Source organism: Dipodomys spectabilis, unplaced genomic scaffold (genome assembly GCF_019054845.1).
Source record: "Dipodomys spectabilis isolate Male_0828 unplaced genomic scaffold, ASM1905484v1 ptg000064l, whole genome shotgun sequence".
Lineage (NCBI taxonomy): Eukaryota > Metazoa > Chordata > Mammalia > Rodentia > Heteromyidae > Dipodomys > Dipodomys spectabilis.
This window is the reverse complement of record NW_024870741.1, coordinates 402,811-413,063: the sequence shown is the minus strand read 5'-3', so window position 1 is coordinate 413,063 and position 10,253 is coordinate 402,811.

Genomic DNA, 10,253 nt, shown 5'->3' with positions numbered 1-10,253 from the left:
AACTCATATATATGTCTAGTTGCTTTAAAAATATTGTTACTGTTTGGCACCAAGGGCTCCCATCTCTAATCTTAACTACTTAGGAGGCTTGAGAACAGAACCCAAGCCAAAAGTTTAGTGGACTTCCTTCTCAATGTGTTGCTGAGTGACTGAATCATTTCAACCATCCTGCGCTATCTAGAGGTTAAGATTGGAAGGACTGCAGAATCCAGGCCAGCCAAGGTAGGCAGCTAGACCAATTGGTGTGCAACTCTGATGCCATTGATGATGGGAAGGCTAAAAGGACAGATCGGGTGCATGTTCTTGTGAAAAGGGAACCCCTATTCTAAAATTAACCACTGATATGATGCCAGCTTAGAAAGAACAATACTCCAAGTTGAAATCCCCACAATTACCCACAACCAAAATAGGTAAATATATTAACATCCAAAACTTAGTACAATCTGTTCTTTGGTTTAATATCATCTTTATCTGATTATCACATGATGTGACAAAATCGTTTCTTCATTATCTTAAGATAAATTTAAAAGACCTAGAAAATTCTTTCTCAATTATTAACTGCAAACGGATGGCAATTCGCCTCATTTCTCACATATTTGACTACCACTATAAATTCATCTTATGATTTTTATTAATAGTAATATATTCTGATTTATTATTTTACTTTGTAACATTTGTAAAATTTTGCTTCTCTGCTGAAGTTTAAGTATTTAAATAGTATCATCAAAGTATATTCCTTGGGTACTTAGGGCAGCTTTTTACAGTTTTTAAACAATGGCTTCTAAGAATTCTTTTTTTGTTGTTTGTTTATTTTTTGTTTTTTTTTTTTTTTGGTCGGTCGTAGGGCTTGAACTCTGGGCCTGGGCGCTGTCCCTCAGCTCTTCAGCTCAAGGCAAGTGCTCTACCACTTGAGCTACAGCGCCACTGTGTCCGGTTTTCTGGTGGTTTATTGGAGATAGGAGTCTCACGGTCTCTCCTGCCCGGGCTGGCTTTGAACCGCAATCCTCAGATCTCAGCCTCCTGAGTAGCTAGGATTACAGGCGTGAGCCACCAGCGCCCGGCTAAGAATTCTTAATTGTTATATTATTTCGTTTATTTTTAAATTTAATTTAATTTTATTGTAAAGGTAATGTACGAAGGGGTTAGAGTTACATAAGTAAGGTAATGTGTATTTTTTTTAATGGAACGAACATTGTTATCCCCTCCATCGATTTTCTTGTACAGTAAAAGAAAGAAATACTGATGCTTTAGCTGTTGCTATTGATCAATAGGTATGTTTGCTTTCTTTGTTCATACATTTTTTTATTATTAAATTGATATACAGAGGGTTTACAGTTACTTAAGTCAACTAAAGAATGCATTTCATTTTATTTTCTAAATTTCAAATTTTGAATTTAATTATTTTCTTTTGTTTCTTTAGAGTAATTCTTTTTTCAGTCATAGGATTAATTAATTTAATTTTGCATGAGTTTTACACATGTAAATTATTTAGACACATATTTTGCTTTTAAAATATTTAACATGAATATTTAAAAATTATTTTCTTAATTTTTATATGGTTGGTGAATTTAAATAAATTTAATTTCTTGTAGTTCTAAACATGTTTGTTGTTACTGTGTTTTCAAGAAGCACATACTTTATTAAGAAGGCTTCATTACCTGGTCATTTTTTGGAAATGTTTGTACTTGAATTAAAAAAATGTTTGAACAGGGCATGGTGATTTGTGGCTTCCATTTTTCTAGCTATGGTGGGAAGTATTAGTAGGGTTTGTGATTCTGGAGAGGCTTTGAAATGATGAGACCTTATTATAAAAGTATCCAGAGTGAAATGATTAGAAATATAGCCATCTCTAGCGAGATATAGAGCACCTGGTTATCATATTTTAAATCTTGAGTTAAAATACCATTAAAATCAATTTTCTGCCAAAATAAAAGTATACATGTTTCAAAATGTTTATTATTTAAAACTTGTTTGCTAAGGTTCTCATGTCTTCTATTTCTTAATTTTCAATTTAGTTGATCTGTAAGAATCCAAGTATATTGTGACTATTTTATTTCTACTAAACTTTTAAATAGTATGAGCCGTAATATGATTTCATATTAACATATTTTTACTATTTGTGCTAATTTCCTCTGTTTAATATGTTAATATCAATATTCCAAATTGTGTGTGTGTCTGTGTTAATGTGGATTTTTTGTGTGGGTGCTTTGTGTGTACTTTGTAATGTGTGGGCGATCACACCATTGCTTCACACATGTTAGGCCAATGTTTTACCACTGAGATATACTGTCTAGTTATAATTCAAATACTGTTTTAAATTATGACTTTAAAATTTTCATTTCCTATGAATTCAAAATCATATATAATAAAGTGTGATCCATCTTCTGTCCACGTTAGCAATTTTTATTGTTATTTTATTGTTATTTACAATATTTCTACTGTCTTTCCACTTCCAAACTCTTGTGTTTGTTGTTGATGAAGGTTTTACTTTGCTTCTTTTCTCTCTTCATTCTTTTTCCCTTTAGAGTTTACCTATTCTTTCTTTTATTTCTTTGGAAATTATCATCTTCCTATTACAATTTCCTTACCTTGTAACAGGTTTTTACAATGCTTTATTTTCTATTTTATTTTCTATTTTCCCATGTTCTCTGACTCTCAGTCAAAACTATTAGGTGGATTAAAACAAAACTTGATTCAGGACACCTTATATTCCACTTTCTCTTCTCTGAAGTCATTCTGTTTTTTGAAATACAGTACCAATGACATACAGCTCCTATGTGGTCCATCATTCTATGTCCTCTCACTCTCCTCTGCTGTGCAGAGTTATATAAATCTTAACTCATTCCTAAATTAATTTTAGAAAACAAATATAGTCTTAGAGCAAACTAGCCTTGGAATACATTTCTTAATTGTTTTGAAATTAAAAAAGAACTGATAATCCTTTGCATTGGAAATCATTTTAAAATGTTTATCACTTAATATAATTCATATACCAAGCAAGAATAAGTTTATATAATCATTACACATATCATTTTATTACTACTGTAAATAGAATAAAAGTCCCATCCCAATCTATTACCCAACTCTCATTATTCATAATTCCTAATCATCACCTAAATATCTTAAACAATCTAAATAGTCATGTCTTTAACATAGAAATAAATATTCTATACTTTTACTTAACATTTTCCAGGGGCATGTATTCATGTTTCTAAGAAATGGTCACAGCAGTTAAAATTTGCTTTTGTGAAATTAATGTGATACATTTTCTTGTTGTTCTTGTTTGCAAGACTTTGGCATTGTCTCCAAGGCTTTTTATGCTCAAGGCCAGCACTCCACAACTTGAAGCACAGAGCTAATTCCTGTTTTTAGTGATTAATGGAGATAAGACTCTAACAAGTACTTTTCTGTCTGGGCTAGTTTCGAACACAATTCTACGATCTCAGCACCCAGAATAGCTCAAATTATAAGTATGAGTCACTGGCATTTGGTTTGATGTATTTTTTTAAATTTTAATTATGTTTTAAGGTGTACCTTTCACTATAATGTACATGGTTCTACACAGAAATTTAGATATATGTACATATTTCTGATGAAAAATAATCTCTAAAAATGTATGTCTTTCTGCACATAACGTATATATACATACATGTATATATGTATTTCTGAAGACAGACTCCTTCTAAAATTTTTATGCTACTATTTTGACCTTTTTCATTTCAAAGATATACAGTCTTTACCTAAAAGTTTCCAAGAATAAAATAACTAATACTTGATTTGAAAGTGGAGATTATTACTTTAAAGGAAATTTTAGATATACACATGATATTGTAGTAACATTTACAGTATATCACTTGAAAAACGTTCTGTTCAAACTCTTAAATATTTGTGTGTAGTGACGGAGAGAGAGGAAGTTAATTCATACTGGTTAGGAATTCCCAATGTTTCAAAAATCTATTCCATAATTTGTTATAAGCACATAGTCAAGCTACCTGATATGGTTTAGTTTTTTTTGTTTCTTTATTTGTTCAAAATTTTAATATGGATGTATGCACAGTTGTAACATTAAAAGTATTAATCAAAAGACAAATAATAGCAAAGTCATAGACACATATCAGAGTTTCAATAATTAGCACTTATGGTGATAATAATTTTGATGAGGATTATGGCCACAGTGTAGCCTGATGATGACTTATTTTTGTTTCTGCATGAAAAAATTTGTGATTTTAAACCAACAAACTGAATTTGACTATTTTCTTATTTGTAAGGTAAGGTGGAAAATGTAAGGACTCTTCACTGTTCTTTTTCTTACTCTAGAAGTCAACAAATATATTCTTCAATATTTCTGGTAGATTATATCCATTTACAGATAAGAAATGTAATGCCAACAGTCAATGTAGTGAGTAAATAATGATACTAGAATTTGTTTCTGAGATCTTCACTCTGTGGGCTTACATGGAGCAGTAATTTGGTGATGGAGAGGAACAATATGAAAAGTCTATGGGGAAAAAGCATACTATGTAAGCGGTTGTTTTAGGACTAAGTGACCAATGATGAGAATTTGAAACTGACCAGTTTCAGGGGCATAAAAAGGAGTACATAGAAATTATATTAGTGACAGAAACTGAGAAAATCTTGATCATTCATCTTATCTAATGGACAGAAGTAGAAGGATAAGAAGAAATCTAAAGTTCTTCCACGTCTCTGACTGGCAACCATGTTAGTAATATTCTTGGTAATAAGGACTACAGGTGGAAATGATGGATTTAGAGGAAAAAATTCTCTGATAGTTCTAAAATTTATGTTAAACGGATGCATAGATAAGTCTTTTTAGACATCATTAAAATATCAACGACCATTAATATGAAAAAGAATAATAATATCTGGGGCATTATTAAAGGGAAGAGGAAAAGGAAAGTTCTGACACAAATGTGAGCAATGTGAGCATCATAGTGGACAAAAATAGAAGAAAGAGATAAATAAGGAAACAAGAAAGTAATAAAAACAGATTTACAGAAGTAAAGGAGGGAAAGAATTGTCAGGAAGATATTGAAGGAAATATACTATTTGGATTTGAACACTAAAAGGACATAGACAAGTTCAATAAGAACAGTGTTTTGGTGAAAGTCATATTAATAAAATTTTGAGATATGAATGTGAAGTCATAAAATTCTGGATCCATGAATTCAACAGATCCTGTTGATTTTAAATGCTGGGAACAAATGCTTTTATCCTGACCTTAGAAGAATTGTACAGATATAACTCATGATCTTTACTAAGAGGAATTCTGTGAATATTTTTGAAGAGTTTGTTTAGCCAGGTGATTATAGATTGAACTACAGCACAGATAAGACTAATTTGTCTACAGTTCCAATGAGTGACACATGTATCCACATCAGTTTGGGATTTTATTGAAATATCTTTAGATATGTTTGGATATTTTTTCAGCCTATTCATTATAAATCTAGGACAAGTAACACTGATGTTACTGATGTTACTGAACACTCCTCCAATTGATTCTTCTTTAGAATAGAAAATGACTGATTGACACATCATAACTGTCCTATACTCTATTAATCTAGTTCTTGTTAGGGATATCTTCATGCTGAAATAACCCTGTTAATCAGCATGCCACAAATTCTTATATGTAGGAAGTACTCTTATAAACTTTAAACGTTTATTGAGTGGAAGAGTTCAGACATTACCCTCACCACTAGGATTAAATGCCTAAAAAGATAAGACATTTTGCTTTAATGCCTTTCTTTCATTTTCTAATCCATATTTGTAAGTAGGGAAGGATTCTGATTTAACAATAATACAATCGTGACTTGTATTAACACAACATCTAGGATCTAGTGTTAATTCGGATACTTACTAATTAGCTCCATGTTTTGTGCATATTTATATTTCTCCTGGGTAAACTAATGAGCTCCAAGAAAATGTCCCTAAGGAGCCTTTCAATTCTAATATCACTGTTTGTCTCAAAAAGCTTTAAATTCTATGCCCTCTAATGTGGGCATAATGTGGAACTTTTCTCCTCAGAGAGTGAGTACTACCCTATTGCTTAACATGTACAAAATACCTTCATACATAGACGGGGCATGTGCAAACAAGAAGTGGTAGTTGAACAATGTTCTTAGCAGTTTTTACAGATGAAATGGAAATAGAGCAACTATGAAGTCAAAAGAATGTGCAAAAAAGACAAAAGGCACAAAGTAGAATGTGCTAAGGAAATGCTGAAGTATAATTTCAAATAATCTGCTCAAGTGTGAGGGTGTGTTCAAAGCACAACTTCAGAAAATGTAGTTGGATATCTTGAGAGAAAAACTGCTTTAAACTATTCTGGGATAATTGTACAAGTAGAAGCCCCTTAGTCTACCTCTAATCAGCCACAACATCATCAACTTAGCTACTATTTTCGAAGTGCAAAATGAGAAAAAGAGGGCTCATCACAGTTAGTGTTCAAGTTGAAATAATGGCAATCACATAACTTTTCTATGTCTTCATTTATTTTAGAGCATTAAAGTAGGAAAAAGCCAAGTAAATATTTTGCATGTACCTAAATTAAGTGCGACATATTATATTGGTCTCTTTTTAACTTGAAAGTTATTGATTATGTTTTATAGTCTGATTTGGGACAATTATCTGATGTCAGTTATTTTCTTCTCTCCCTCTTCTTTTGCCTTTCGACTTACATAATTATTATTTAAAGAGACATACCTGAGCTTGCATTTCTAAATTCTTCAAAATTTTCTCAACTACTTCATACTTCAGGCAACCTCCTACATATTTCTCAAGGGAATATTTTGTCACTACCATTTTTATCCTATATAATATTGGATATCTTCCTGCCTAATTCAGTGCAAGATATACATAGACTCATCCAGATATCTCAACACTTGTGCAACCATAAAATCCTGCCTTACTTAGAAATCATGCTTTTAGAATGTCTGGGGAAGTGGCATCTGTCATTTTTTAATGACCCTAAGTGATACTTACTTGCAATCATGTCTTAAACCAATATGCCACTCAGTTGATGGACGAATTGACAAAATGTTACACACACACACACACACACACACACACACACACACACACACACACACACACACACACACACTCGGTGGAATTCTATGCTTCTAATTCATAAGGAAATGAAAAGACTTGGAAATATCCTACTAAGTAAAATAAGCAAGACACAAAGAGATTCCATGGTTTCCCTCATTTGTAATAAGTAGGAAATGTCTAGGATAGTCCTACCAGATGAGCCGAATGTCTCAATAGTTATGTTTATATGACCATATAAGATAATGCTGAGCAAAATAAAGTCCTAGAAATGGAAACAGAGGTTTTTCTTTGTGGTTGTTTTTTTTTAATGTACAATGTGATTTCTTTTTTCTTTTGTGTTTTCTCCTATGGTTTATCCCCTGCTGTATTTGATTTCGGGATCCTGTGTATTGTATATACACATATCTTAATTTGGCAAGGAAAGAGGAACAACAAAATGGAAAGACAAAGGGCAAAAGACAAACCAGTGCAATAGCAATACTCACGAGACTTATTGGAATTTTACATTACAATTTTTAAGGGGTATTGGGGTTAAGGAAAATTATGAGAAAAATGAGGGAGGAGGTAAAAAGTTCAACATGCTATGTATTTACTACCTTACAATTACTGCGACCCCTTCTATATATCACCTTGACAATAAAATCAAATTAAAAAATAAGCTACATAAAATATAATTTCACTATGTTAGTATAGTAAGTATTATTCTATGTGTATTACTTTTTTAAAAAAGTGAACCCTATTTGTCTTCTAATTTGTATTAATTATCCCTTTCTTTATCAGAGGGTCATCAACTTGCCATTATTTTGGAAAAAAACATTATTTTAGTATTGTCATACTAAAACAGAAAACAGTTCAATTCTATGGAAACTCCTAACTTTGAAAACTGACTAATTGTTAAGAGGAGAGAATATATGTGTTCTTCAACATTCCTATGACTACTAACTACTCATTTTCAAATTCTCAACATGCTATTCCAGAGACATTCAAAACAGTACCTGTTTGCATTTTATTCTGCAATAAATGCAGTTTCCAGTGGGGGGGGAGTACATATTTAAAAGTCAACAGAAAAAATAGCCACATTCTGGTAGAAGATAAAACTATGAAGTATCTATAATAAATTCCTCAAATGTAAACATATGTTCATCAGAGTAAACTATTATTTCTATGACCATCAATCCTAAGTTTTTATGCTGTAAAATCATCCTAGCCCAACAGTTTCCAACCAGTAAGGTGGACCTTAAAATTCCCTAAATTCCCATCAGGACTAGTTTGTCATTATTGTGAAAAAATACTACTTGTCTGCTAATGTGATGCCCTTCTTATTGGGGAAAGAATGCTACACTAAACTTTGCTGCATCATTTTCCCTCCAGTGGTATTCTTGAGATCAAAACACATGCAAATATTATTTATAGCTATATTTTTATTTATCACAGATATTCAGGAGATCTGAATATGAATATGTGAAGCTTATGGTTCAAAGCCCACCCAGGCAGGAAGGTTACTTAGATTCTTATCTCCAATAAGCTGCTCATGAAAAGCCAGACACAAGTGGCACTGTTGTTTAAGTGGAAGAGCAGTAGCCTTGAGCAAAACATTCTCAGGGACAGTCCCCCAGTCCACAATTTAAGCCCTAGGACAAAGCAAACAACAAAAACAAAATAAAAACCAACCCCAAACCTAGCATTTTTCTCATTGTATACAAAGGTATGTAATTAAGGAAATTTCTTCCTGTGTTATATATATGTAGAAGAAAAAGGATGTCACACAATTACTCTATTCATACCATAGTGCACCAAAGTCTCAAAAAATTCCGCCTTTTCTAAATTTATAAATTAATATCATAAATTTGTTGGCAACTTTGTCTAGATTATTCACATTATCATGTTACACAGGAACTGTTGCAATTATCTATTAACTAAGTTCTAATTATACCTCACTTGAAAGAATATTTTAGGCAAATAGAATGCCAGAATCATTTGTGAATTTGTGAATTAAATCTTCTATCCTATAGAATATGAAATTACAAAGAAAAATTACAAAGAAAAATATTTTTTTAAATCTAAATTCTAATTTAGCCAGGTCTACAAAGTCTTAAATTAGATGAAAGCCTTAAGCTTTTGTAATCCATCATTTCTTTGGAATCCAACAGAATGATGCTTACTTTTTCAAATTTTTGGTTGGGAATCATGAGCTATTTTGCATCTAGGAATCTTCTGTAATGATGACAGCATTTAAAACACAACTGAGGATTATATATGAGTTGCATTTTAATAGGAAACTTGACTTCTTAAAACATAATGACAAAATTAGCCCAAACTTGCAACTGTATATTCCTTTCTTGTTTTTTATTCCTTTCTTGTTTTGTTTTATTGAGACAAAATTATATTTCCTAGTCCAGGGAAGGTATCACTATATAATTCCACTCTCTAATCTCCTGTCTTAATCTGAGTGCTAGAATTCCAGGCTTGTATCTCATTGTCTTACCATACTTTGCTAGTTTATTTAATCTTGATACAGACTAGCATTTCTGAACTTCTCCGATAATATTTTTCAAAAGACTGTTGGCACAAAATATTTATGAAATATTTTCGAAGATCTTCCAACATTTGACGCAGGGTACGAACATTTTCAGACACACCTGCAGGGGTCTCTGATTCATTCCTCCATGGATCCAACCCCTTCAATAACGATTACTTGACTTTCTTACTATCTCTGGTCCTTAACTATGTAATATTCTCAAGCGTTTTGGAGGAAATTTCACTTGAGGACTTTCTAATATTAAAAAATTATCACTTGATTCTAGCCTTAGGACATATTTTTTTTATTATTTTCTAACATTTCTACACATTCTGGGAGTTGTTTCATATGTGTGTTTGCACATATAAGTCTCTGTGTGTATGTGCATGTTTGTATATATATGTAAAAACCTCAAGCTCTATTCAGCAATCTTGCTCATAACTAGTATTCCATCACATGAACCATTCTTCCAATGCAGCTTTTGGCTGGTAATTATAAATAGTGTCTCAAAGACTGTTCTCCCAGCCTGGATGCAAATTGAACTTCCCAGACTCCTTTACATTCTTAGGTTCTATTTTTCCAGGAGCATCAACTTTTAAACTAGAAACATTTTTTGTGAGCGCAAAAGCTGTAGCCCAGATTTTTTTTTTAATTTAATTTCATTTTA